Genomic DNA, 13550 nt, shown 5'->3' on the forward strand with positions numbered 1-13550 from the left:
TTTGTTAAAGACCCCAGCCTCACCACTGAGATCAATTGCCTGTTCCACCCCTCCTATCCACAGTTTAAAAAGTCACATTGCCAATGAGTAAAGAAGGTGACATTCAGTCATATACTGTATACAGGTATGTTGTATTGTTTGCACTTTTGTTTTCTGAACCAGAAGCTTTTATAAATGCCCCCTCCATTGTTCCCACCAGGTAATGTATAAGTGGACACCTTATCTGGAGGCTTTTAGGCCTCATTAACCACTTAACTGGCTAATATATTTTCCATAAACACTCAGAAATTGTCTTTTTTTTAATGATTGAATTATTATTATTATTTTTTAACACAGTGGCCCTCATTCCGAGTTGTTCGCTCGCTAGCAGTTTTTAGCAGCCGTGCAAACGCTAGGCCGCCGCCCTCTGGGAGTGTATCTTAGCTTAGCAGAAGTGCGAACGAAAGGATCGCAGCGCTGCTACAAAAAAAGATTGCGCAGTTTCTGAGTAGCTCGAGACTTACTCCTAGCTAACGATCACTTCAGACTGTTTAGTTCCTGTTTTGACGTCACAAACACGCCCTGCGTTCAGCCAGCCACTCCTACGTTTCCCCAGCCACTCCTGCGTTTTTATCCGACACGCCTGCGTTTTTACATACACTCCCCGAAAACAGTCAGTTACCTCCCGGAAACACCCACTTCCTGTCAATCACTCTGCGGCCAGCAGTGCGACTGAAAACGTCGCTAGAGCTTGTGTGAAACTGCATCGGCTTGTGTGAAAGTACGTCGCGCATGCGCACTGCGTCCCATACGCATGCGCAGAAAAGCCATTTTCTAGACTGTTCACTGCTCTGCGAACAACGGCAGCTAGCGATCAACTCGGAATGACCCCCAGTATACCATAAAAATAACAATATCTATGGTAAACAGTACTAACTGACGGTCCCATACCAATATTCTGTACTTGTTCTATATGAATTTGCTGTAATTAAAAGGACACATGGGATAATATTAATAATATTTTTAATGTATTTTTTTTAATAAACATTACACATATGTGTGTACGTGTGTGTTTGTGTGACACCCCTAATGGTGGGTACGTCTGTGTACTGTGGATCATATCTAGTCTTAGAAGGCCCTTATTAGTATTCTTCCTGTCATAGGACGCAGAGGAACAGAGGGGGTAATTCTGGGTTGATCAAAGCAGGAACTTTGGTGGTCATTCCGAGTTGTTCGCTCGCAAGCTGCTTTTAGCAGTATTGCACACGCTAAGCCGCCGCCTACTGGGAGTGAATCTTAGCTTATCAAAATTGCGAACGAAAGATTTGCAATATTGCGAAAAGACTTCTCTGTGCAGTTTCTGAGTAGCTCGAGACTTACTCCTCCAGTGCGATCAGTTCAGTGCTTGTCGTTCCTGGTTTGACGTCACAAACACACCCAGCGTTCGCCCAGACACTCCTCCGTTTCTCCAGCCACTCCCGCGTTTTTCCCAGAAACGGTAGCGTTTTTTCACACACTCCTATAAAACGGCCATTTTCCGCCCAGAAACACCCACTTCCTGTCAATCACACTCCGATCTCCAGAACGAAGAAAAAACCTCGTAATGCCGTGAGTAAAATACTAAACTTCATAGCAAATTTACTTGGCGCAGTCGCAGTGCGAACATTGCGCATGCGCAATTAGCGGAAAATCGCTGCGATGCGAAGAAAATTACCGAGCGAACAACTTGGAATAACCACCTTTGTTAGCAGTTGGGCAAAACCATGTGCACTGCAAGGGAAGCAGATGTAACATGTGCAGAGAGAGTTAGATTTGGGTGTGGTGAGTTCAATCTGCAATCTAAATTGCAGTGTAAAAATAAAGCAGCCAGTATTTACCCTGCACAGAAACAAAATAACCCACCCAAATCTAACTCTCTCTGTACATGTTATATCTGCTCCCCCTGCAGTGCACATGGTTTTGCCCAACTGCTAAAAAATTTCCTGCTGCGATCAACTTGGAATTACCCCCAGAGTTTCCTCAAATCCCAGATATAAGGTAGACACCAGGGAGGTAAAGTGATGTTTAGATTTAGTAAGCTGGAATACTACATCACTGTAGACCTGTTTAAATGTAAAAGGATCAGTAACAGGCGTAATAAAGAATGAGCTTTCAATTATTGCAATCAATACATTAAACCTTGGCCATTGCTACAGGCAACACCATCAGGCCCTTCATTAGTTAAACTGTACAATCTCAACAACAGCTCTTGTAAAGACGTAAATACTATTACATGATCTTAATACTATTATACTTCATGGTACATCTGGTACGTCAGTAAATTGTGACCAGTGGCCTATAATAGTAACATACACAGGGGCTGCATTACGCAAAGTTGGGTATATGTGTAATCATAGACAATATCTGTGGGTGCAATAATTAAAGTACCGTACTTTCACAAAATATCAAAAATAACCTTTACAGACAATGATGCATTGTAAAGCAAACAATATACAGTACACAATAAATCTGCAAGTGCAATAAATCCCATAAAGATATCTTAACCAATACAAGATAAGTTCTGGTATGGAACAGGTTAACCTTAGAATATTTGCTGGCCAGCTCTTGCATTGGTGCACATAAAGTGGGGGTAAGAGGCAACTGTAAGCAGGGCCGTCTTAAGAGCAGTGTAGGCCCCTGGGCACAGCAATGCGCTGGGCCCCCTACCCATCCTCCAGCGGTAGGGGTGGGGGGTGCTATCAGCAGCAGCATTGATGTCCCATGGGCCCCAGGGGAGGTGGTCTATCTGCCACTCAGTAATTTCTGCTAATTACTCCTTTACTGCACATATGATGTAAGATGGGGTGGGAGGGAGAATACTAAACTGTAGAAGAGGCATTGGGATGAATGAAGGGGCCCCGGTACATAACTTCCAGGGTGGTAGGGGGGGTGTAATACGCAGTGGAAGGATGGATAGTGGAGTGGACTTAATATTCATCATTTTCCGGTGGGAGGGCAGCTTGGTTGACTGCAGATATCTTCAGTTCCTGGAAATAGATTTATTAGATTTGAATGCAATAAACAACTAGAGAGTCTCACCTTTAAAGAGGTTCTGGGGACTTGGGGATCAGAGTTCAGGAGCCAGAGCAATCCACTGACAAAAACATAAAACTGCAAACCAGATGTGTGGAGCTGGAGCAGGGACCAGCTGCTTGAAGGCTTATATCTCCAGTTGTGGGCATAGTAGAGACAAGCTGCAAGTGTCCTCTGAAAGGAGAGAGTCCCATCTTTTGGAGAATACCCTTAAAAAAACTGTAAGTCAGACAGAACCTGAGATATCTGGCTGGGAAAAGCAATGAACAGTCTTGGATGGGGACCACTGCTTCAAAGTCAGATATCTCCGGTTCCCTAGGGCCGATTTTCAAATATCTGGTACCCCTGGAAAGAGGGGACCCTCAGCTATCAGCCAAGGGCCCTTATACTCCTGGGGCCCTTGGGCAAGAGCCCATTGAGCCCATACGAAAAGACGGCCCTGACTGTAAGTTAGGAGGCTCAGTATTGGCTGAGTGTCTCTATACTGTAAGTAGTTACACTAGGCAGTTCCATAACTCCTGGTATAGCAAACAAGGACTGTAAGATACTGTCCCAGGCAATGGCAGCTCCAGAGGTGGGGCTGCAGCATACTGTAGTCCAAAATTCAATTAGGGGAGCCACGCAAACTGCCAGTGAGTCCCGGCCACTGATGTTTGGCAGTGATTGAGGTGACAGTTGGTGTGGCTCCACTATTTACATTTTGGACTGAACTGCAGCCACACCACTGGCACAGCCATTACTCCCATGTATGGTACAACTCTGTAGGGTGTGCAGAGTCTGGCAGAAAAAAGGTACAACGACATGTGTTTGTTCTTTATGTCTTTTATGCATTTTGGAGACATATTAAAATAGAGACACATATACTACTGGGACTTCATGTGGAATCAAATTGATGATCAAACATCGCATCTTGCGACTTTACATTTCCATGGTGACTGCTCCTCTCTGCAGCTGCCGGGTAAATACTGGGAGTCTGAGGGCTGCTGGATTTTCATTTCCCAGATAGGATTTACATTGCAAAGAAGAGCAGCCGCCGAGTAGAGAGTGACATCCGACTAGTCATTTAGCAGTGATTGGCTGCACAGCCTTTGAAACTGGCAGGTGACTGAAGTTTATCTTCTGGCAGCTGCCCACTGGCCATTTCTTAGGGATCGCATTATTTGCGAGTAAGTCAGGTAAAGCCCAGCCTTCGTGGTCGCAAATAATGAAACTGTGCCAGGCAAGTGGTTAAGGCAACAGTTTGTACATTCCATTGTCCTGTCCTTATTTGTTACTTTGTGTGGTAGTTCCATAAAATTTGGAGGCGTGGGCTGGATGCCAATACGTTAGATTCCATCACTAAATCACAGGTATAATGTAAATGAGGGATTCTAACGTTTTTGTTTCTAATGATGTTAATTATTAACTTGGGAAAAGCCTGAATAAAAACTAAAGGTAGCCTTCGGGGTCCAGTAATGGCCTTTCCTCCCACAATGCGGCCATATATTTTGCAGAGAATTATCAGACATCGTTATGGTGTGTCAGCCCACCAGCAGTATAGAATTCATGTAGATTTATCACTGGCTGCTAGTCCATGACAGACTTATCTGCTCCAAACATAATCTCCCAGCACCATGGTCACTCAGAATTAGAGGACCAAAGAGAAGGAGGTTACACTGGCCAGAAGGGACCCATTCCCCCTCTCTAAGGGCCACAGCCAGCTGCTGGTCTTCCTGTTCCACAGTGCTGATCTAAACAATTCAAATGCCAAAGAGGCATTGGGATTTCTATAATGTCTGACATGTGTGCGCTGCACTTGGGCCCCTAGGTCCAGGGTGAGCCCACACCACACACACTGCACCCATGTTATACTTACTTTCAGGAGATCCGCATTGGGCACAGCAGCCAAAATGTCCGTCATGCATGCACAGTAGTGAAATTAGTCTTCAGAACATGGAGGTCGCCATGTTTCCGGAGACCTGCGCCTGCGCAGTAGACTCCGGCACAATGCCAGAGCCTACTGCGCTGTGGAGAGGAGGGGGGCCACACGGAGTCTGCACAGGGGCCCCCTCCACTGTTAAAATGCCCCTGCAAAGAGGAATGATTTTTTGGGCTTAAAATGAAATTTTGCTGACCTCCCAACAATGCACCTTTCCGGATATAAACTGCCATATTATTGGAATGGATTTCTCATGCATTGTACACACAAATAAGAGGTATTTACATCCGGAGAGAGGAAGATTATGTACAATTTAAAGGAGTACAATTTGCAGAGGTGAGAAGAAGGGTCGTCTATTAGAATGTACTTTACCTTCACAAAATTATGGAAATGTCATTTTGTACTAAAAGTATCTGCTCATGGTAGAAGAGAGGGGAATGAAAGGCATAAAATAAAAGTAAAATAAAGAATTTAATTAAATGTTTCATATATGTTGGGTCAGTAGAACATATATCAGTGAGTTATAGTCATGTATAAACCAGGCTCTGTACTATGGGATCCGGTCCTTAGGTCGACCCTGTCTAGGTCGACAGTCACTAGGTCAACTACTGAAGGTTGACAGTGACTAGGTCGACACTGACTGAAGGTCTACACATGACATGGTCGACATGTGTGGAAGGTCGCCCTGGTCATTAGGTCGACATGGGCAAGGTCGACACACAAAAGGTCGACACAACTTTTTTTTTTTGGGGGGGGGGTGTTTCAGGACCTTTGCATACCTCCTCTATCCAAGTGGGCATTGGTTATAAACCTTGTGGCGAGCCACCATGCCCGAAGCGTGGCGAGCGAACGCGTTTCAACACCCAACCCTAAAAAAAATATGTGTCGACATTTTGTGTCGACATTGCCCACGTTGACCTAATGATCATGCCAACCTTGCATACCTGTCGACCTAGTCATGTGTCGACCTTCAGTCAGTGTTGACCTAGTCACTGTCGACCTTCAGTGGTCGACCTACTGTCTGTCAACCTAGACAGGGTTGACTTAATGATCCACACTCACTATGGGATCCTGTAAATCTTTAATAAAAAATCTTGACACTTTGTTAACAGAAAATATACATCTGACAATGTGTGTATAGGCAAGAAATGTACAGAACATATCATACTGTATATACAAGTATATAATACATGATTTATTCATCTGTGATCAGCATGTCTTACATAAAAATAATAAATCATACAGTACAATATAGCTGGCAAATATACTACATAATATACAGTATATCATGTATATTTTCCAACATATATTAGGTATATACAATAACTGTGAAAACATAATGTAATAATTATAACTAATTCATACTTACACGGCCTACATCACTTGCCAGATCACAGGTGTCTAGTGCAAGATGTATACGGTTTATTTCCTATCTCCAAGGTACAACGCTGGAAGAAGTTTATAAAGCTGCATTTATGCCACAGGGATTACCGTTCCCTCTGCGGATACATTCATTACAATGTTCCCAGAACAATTAATATTTACATGTTTAGTGTAATAATTATTTGTTACTATATGCAATTTCCCTATACGGTGCTGAAAAAAAAGTATTTGTAACAGAAATTTGATACAGCATAGTATATAATAAAAATCAAGAAAAACTGAGAAAAACAGCTAAATCCTGTAATTTGGACCTGTTTACATGCAATCTAAAACCCGAGTTTGGTTTTTAAATCCGAGTTCCAAACTGACAACAGAGCCGGCACTCAGTTCCACTCTCAACCCCGAAAGTGATTCCGAACTCAATTCAACTCAGAACCCCTAAGATCGGGTGTGTTCGTAATTCAGGAAACCCGAACTGCACATCTCTAATATATATTCTAAATATTATTTATATACTGTGACACCTTAAAGATGATAGTAATTCTCAATGCTATTTCTCAGATTGAAAAAAAAAACGTACATAAAAAAAACAATTTCTCCTTGGTACGAGACCGGGGGAATGAGTCAACACTAAAGTCACAAAACACTGCGTGTGGCAGCCAAAATACTTTTACCAGGTCTGTCCATGTTTGGTACACTAGTGCTTTCCTCGTGCTTCATGCTGACTGTGTTCTCCTTCCCTGTAGGAGTGGGTGCATGGCATTTCTGTGGCTTTAACCATGTGACCGATGACATCAACGACGCAAGCAAATCAGATGAAGTTTCCACCTTTAAACCCCAGCTGCTAGAGAATTGGGGTATACGCTCAACATCTTGGCGGTCTGTATGTCGGCGGTCATGTGACTGATGCCAGAATCACGACAACACTTGGGTCACCGGTGCCGAACACCGACCGCCGGAATACCGAAGGTGAGTATTGGTGTTAGGGCCCGGGGGGGAGGTACTGTTAGGGTTAGGCACTAGGGGGGGGATAGGGTTAGGCAGTAGGGTTGTGGTTCGCTGGAGCCACCCCCCCCCAAGGGTTAGTTCTAGCCACCACCCCCAAGGGTTAGGGTAGGGGGCAGGAGAGGGGTGGAATACTTACCCCTGCCCGGTGTCGGGATCCTCATTGTCAGGATGCCGCAGTCAGTCATGTGACTGCTGGCATCCCAACAGCCAGTATTTCATACCCAACCCATATTAGGCTCACTACCTTGCACTAGCTACCTTATCTCTGTCTCTGAATGTGTCCCTATGCTAGAACTAGTGGTGCCCAAAAGGGCAGCAGTTGAAAGGGGGACAAAGCTAGCAGAAGCTAAAGAGGAGGAATGTCTCTTCCCAGCTAGCACCCACAGGGAGGGAAACATAGCAGTACCAGTGTAATGTTCACATAAATGTGGCCCTGGAGTGATTTCGGGACCTACCATGGAAGGTGTGGCATAGGTTTTAGGTGTGTCACTTTGTTGAGAGACCAGACAGCTGGGAAGTAGTGCAGACTGTGAGTGTGCATGACTCTATGTCAGAGCTGGTGGTGTCCCACATACTTGAGTCGAGGGGGAGGAAGATGTTCTCTTAGCAAGGCCCCTAGAGGGATTTACTCATGGACAGACTAAGCATGGTGGGGGCCCCGGGCAATGAAGTTGTGGGGGCCCCCACTACAGTAGATGACAGACCCCTGAGCCCACCCTTACACACACACACACACACACACACACACACACATTCACCCATGCTGCACACAACACACACACACCCATGCTTCACACAACACACACACAACACACACACAGACGTACACACACACACACATATGCACGCACGCTACCTGTCCATCCGGCGGTGCAGCGGTTGCCGGAGTCAGGACCCCCACACCCAGGAGCGTAGTAGTCTCCCCCCTCCCGGCGGCTCAGCTCAGCTGTTCATTAACAGCGCCGCCGAGGAGGTGTTCCTTGCACAGCATTTAATAGTCTCGTGGGATGCTGCATTGAATTCCCGTGAGACTATGAAATGCTGTGCACGGAACACCTCCTCGGTGGCGCTGTTAATGAACAGCTGAGCTGAGACGCCGGGAGGGGGGAGACTACTACGCTCCTGGGTGTGGGGGCCCCAAATGTGTGGGGGCCCCAGGATGACCACCCCTTTCGCCCCTCCCTTAATTCGGCCCTGGATTTACTGTCATGATAAATAAGGAATATTCCAAGGAAAGTGGAAAAAGTGTAATGTGCCACACTGATGGAGAATTGTGGAGCAAGGGGACAGGGCACAGTGAGAGAGGGAGTCGTTCTGTCACTGCCATGGCAGAAATTGATAATTCACTGCTGGATAGAGCTGTGACAATAGGGAAATAGCAGGAAATACAGTAGGTCTAGATCAGAATCAGGTTCAAACTTGTGCTGGAGATATCCCTGTAAGAACAGTGAAGGTATGTCCTAGTGGGTTGTTTCCCTTGCCTTCTCTTATGGGGGGAGGTGTAGAGATTATTATATTATACTGTAGAGAAGAAAATATTTTCCATTAAAAATAATCCGGCTATTGCTCACGTTATTACTGTATATACTGAATACGAACTAGTTTTTGTTATAATATCAAAGTCAATAGAATGAATAACCCATGGAAGAGTTTCATTAGTATGTAATTCACCCTCAGGAAACCAGAAGATGTCTGATGTAGTTTCATTAAAATGTACAAGGGTGGTTCAATAAGTAAGTGTCTCGCATGTGTAATGTTCTCGATTTCTTTCTAATTTCCCCACAGGCCAGAGCAGGTAGACCACTGCTTCCATCATGACCATTAGATACGGTCCCAACATCAGTTGTAAGATGGCGGAGCTGGCAGAATCGTGGTCAAACACATGGTCAATTTCTGTGTCTAAAGGGCACATAAGCAGATGAAATTCATTGCCAACTTTTCAAGGTGTACAGTGATAATGTCACGTCACGGAAACAGGTTTGGGTTTGGTGCACTGCATTTGATAATGGCAGGACAGACATTCAAGATAAGCAGCAATCTGGCCGGCCAAGCGCGTCCACCATGATGACAATTTGTGCTGCATTGAAGGTCTGATTCAGGAGGACAGATACATTTGACTTAGTGATGAACTGAACATCTCAGTTGGTTCTGTGCACAACATCATTCATGAGCAACTGGGGTACAGATGCTTGACATTGATTTCTTCTATGCAGGGATAGGTGACTTGATGTTCCCTTGGAACAAATGCTTAGACAAGTATCGGGACTATATGGAAAAATAATCTGTAGCTAGGCCATACTATTGATTATATGTAAGTGCATGAGCTGAATAAATATATACGAAATAAGAGGTCTTGTTACCTTATTTATTGGACAACCTTCGTACATTGAATTATGTAATCCTGTCAGCAGGAAACTGGACAAGACATTGGAAAGCAAAGACTTTCATCTAGAGCTGCATATAGATGACGTGAGGATGCCTACCCGTGTCCTAAAACAGTGGGGGGGGGGGGGTAAACAAACAGTCATCTGATTAAAAGGGTATTCAGACTTCAAGCAGGAGCAAAGATCAAAACCATGCAATTTTAACAAAAAAATAATATTGAACAATAGCTTTGAGCTTCAGAAGTTATCTATCTATATACAATATATATATATATACTATATATATATATATATATATATAAATTATAAATGTGAAAACCTCCCATAAGGGTATGAAAAGGGGGTTGACATAATGACTTCATCACTGATGCGTGGCTTGCATTGCGTGAACGCTAACGCCCAAACGGACAATCGGATCAAAATTTGGATTGCACCTCCAGTGAGTAGAATTTAATAAACTACAAAAATGGTCCTGTCACTTTTTTTTACCATACAGTATCTCTCACTCACTGACTGACCGACTGACTCATCAGTAATTCTCTTGCTTCCCGATATGTTAGGAAGCTGAAATTAGACATAGGTATTCTTCAGGCGGGAAATAGGAAAACTACTTAATTAGAATTTTAATAAACCCTAAGGGTATGAACAGGGGGTTGATATAATAAAATCATTACCAATGCGTGGCTTGCATTGCATGAACGCTAATGCCCAAATCGGATCAAAATTTGGATTGCACCTCTAGTGGGTAGAATTTAATAAACTATAAAAATGGTCCTGTCACTTTTTACCGTATCTGCAATGGATGCTCCTCGGGTAACGCCAAGAACCATGGATTAATATTTACTTACATTAAGACATCTCAAATTTACATCTTTATAGATTTACCATATTTTTAACACTCATTTCTATTCACAACCATGAAAATTAGAAACTCCCTTGCGAAGAATGGGTAGAACAGCTAGTATAAAAAAATATACCTGACATTAGTGTGATGGTTAAGTGTGATTTGGGAATCACTTGGAAGCATGGTTTGGGATAAATTAGGTTTCTAACTAATCACACATCATATTTAGCTTCATTTGCTAGCTTAAATCAATGGTTCCCAACCTCGGTCCTCAAGTACCACCTACAGTTCATGTTTTCCAGGTCTCCTCACAGGATTATAAGTGAAGTAATGAACTCCACCTGTAGATGTTTTAAAATGTGTCAGTGAGTAATGAATACACCTGTTCAACTGCTAGGTGACCTGGAAAACATGAACTTTTGGGGGTACTTGATGACCGAGGTTTGTAACTACTGTCTTAAATAATAGAGATTTATCAGAGTATTCCATATTTCATGCAGCAATTACACAGGGGAAGTTATGTGCAGTCCTGGGAACCTAGGTCCATTGACAAGCCAGCCAGTCATCAGAGACTAGGTTATCCTCTTCATGGACAATTATTTAATTTTAGAGATATATAATAAAGAATATTTTAATATATTTTTTGAAAAAATGCAAACTTTTTGAAGTTTGAATATATTGATTGATTTACTTATAAATATATATTCAAACCTCAAAAAGTTTTGCAACTAAAAATAACTGTTAATTTATAAATAAAAGCAAACATACACATATATGCCAGTATCCCTGAAGAGATTAATAAAAAAGTATGGGAGTGTTTTGTTCTAAGTCAGATTTTGGATATCAATCTTAAGAGACTGCACCTTAATTTTCCAGCTATAATCCCCAGCCAGAATATCCTACGTGTTATATTCTGTAAATTTCTTCCTTTTTATTTTAAATTGCAACATTTGTCTGTCTATGTAATCTGTAACCCTTTTTCTATATATAATTTCTGTAACTAAGCATTGTACTTCCTTTGTAAATAAAGTGTTCCTTTATTAGTCTATCTTCATATATGCTCCAGAGAGGATGTAGTAAAATCTTAGTCAAAACTTAGACACCAAAATGTCAACTTTGATAATGTAGACATGGTCAAAAGTTAGACAACCAAGATGTTGGGAGATATGCTAACAGCCAGATAATGTCTGATCACTAAAAAGAAACAAATTATGCCTGCAAGGTCACTAGTTGCCGTTGAGATATCAGATACATGCCCAGTGCTGTTTTGAAACCAGTTTGTCAACACATACACAATGGAAGAAATATGGTGTTTGTCTTGTATTGTGATACTGGGAAAACTTGTGAAAATGTGTAAAGTGGTCTCATGAATGACACTCAGGATGGAGTTACCTGTCAAAAAGAGATCTGCCATAGTCACTTTGAGAAATGCAGGGCATAGTTTGCATGAAATTGTTCACCTTACGAAGGTTTCTCTTGGTTGCATGCAGTGTATCCTCAATAGATACGCCATAAACAAGAGTGTACGTGATTGCTCATGACCTGGACAACCTCGAGTGAAAACAAAACACAAAGACACATTTATCAGAGTGTGTACCAAACAGGACAGATTTAAAACAGCCCATCCGATCAGTGATGCTCTAATGGAGACAAGGATGAAAAGCGTGTCAACCATGACCGTCAGATGATGCCTTGTAGCCGGTGGCTTGAAGGGAAGTGTTGCAGCTGAAAACCATTGCTTAGGCCCATAAATAAAAAGAAGAGGCTATAGGAGCATAGGAGCTGGACTACCAGTCAGTAGAAGAAGGTTATGTTCACATATGAATTGAAGTTTGAGATGTTTGGGTCCAAGAGGTGCAAGTTGATTCATCATGCGACAGGCAAGCGTATGCTTCATGTTTCCATTTAGCCCACAATCAAGCATGGAGGAGGTTCCATTATGGTCTGGGGATGTTTGGCGGTGGTGTGGTTGGGGAATTCATAAAAATTAAAGGAATCATGGACTCCAAATGCTACCACAACATCCTGATGTGCCATACCATCCCTTCCTGCACTCACCTTATTGGCTGTGGCTTTACACTACAGCAAGATAACGACCCAAAACATAACTCCAGTCTTTGCAAAAAGTATGTTTAGTTAAAACATCAAGAGCAGATCCTTAAGAACATGGTTTAGCCACCCAGAGTCCTGATTGCAATCCAATTGAACTCCTTTAGGATTATCAGGACAGGTGTGTACGAGATGTACTGCAATGAGCCAAAATCTCCTTTGGGAGTTGCTACAAGACATTTGGGCTGCAATCAGAACTGAAACTTTAGACAAGTTGACCAACAGAATGCCCCACATTTGCACTGCTGTGATCACTGCTAAGGATGGATACTTTGATGACAGAAAAATGTAAGGAAATCAAAACTCATTTATTTGCCCAAAAATATATATTCTTCACAAACTACTGTAGCTTTTTTGTTCATTCATTTCAGCAAAATCGACAATTTGGCTGGTGTATTGAAATTAACAGCTATAGTACAATAAAATAACATGCAGGGACAGGCTTTCTGGGACCTGTAGTACCATTGTAAACAACAATATTCTACTTTTAAACTATGAACCCTCAATCACTGCCACCAGAGATTCATTAAGAGCTTCACCCTAGTCCTGGAGGGTCCCCAGAAGGGTGGCCCATTTTTTTTTTTTTTTTTTTGTTGGGGGGGGGGGGGGTTCCCCACTTTCTGAGGAATTTTAAGCCTGGGGTGATCAGTTTAGGGTTGGATAATGTAGTGGCAGGGGGACTCCCTGATGTGTGTCTCCCTGCCATGGCATTGCCCCTGACAGGTTGAGCCCTGTGCTTGTTACTAAAAACATTGGGGGGATACACACTGGTCCCCCCCCATAATTCAGGTACCAGAAAGGGCTCAGTGGTCCGGGCCTGGTTATGCTTTTGAGGGGAGGACCCTATGCAAAT

The sequence above is a fragment of the Pseudophryne corroboree genome, chromosome 9, assembly GCF_028390025.1.
Source record: "Pseudophryne corroboree isolate aPseCor3 chromosome 9, aPseCor3.hap2, whole genome shotgun sequence".
NCBI lineage: Eukaryota > Metazoa > Chordata > Amphibia > Anura > Myobatrachidae > Pseudophryne > Pseudophryne corroboree.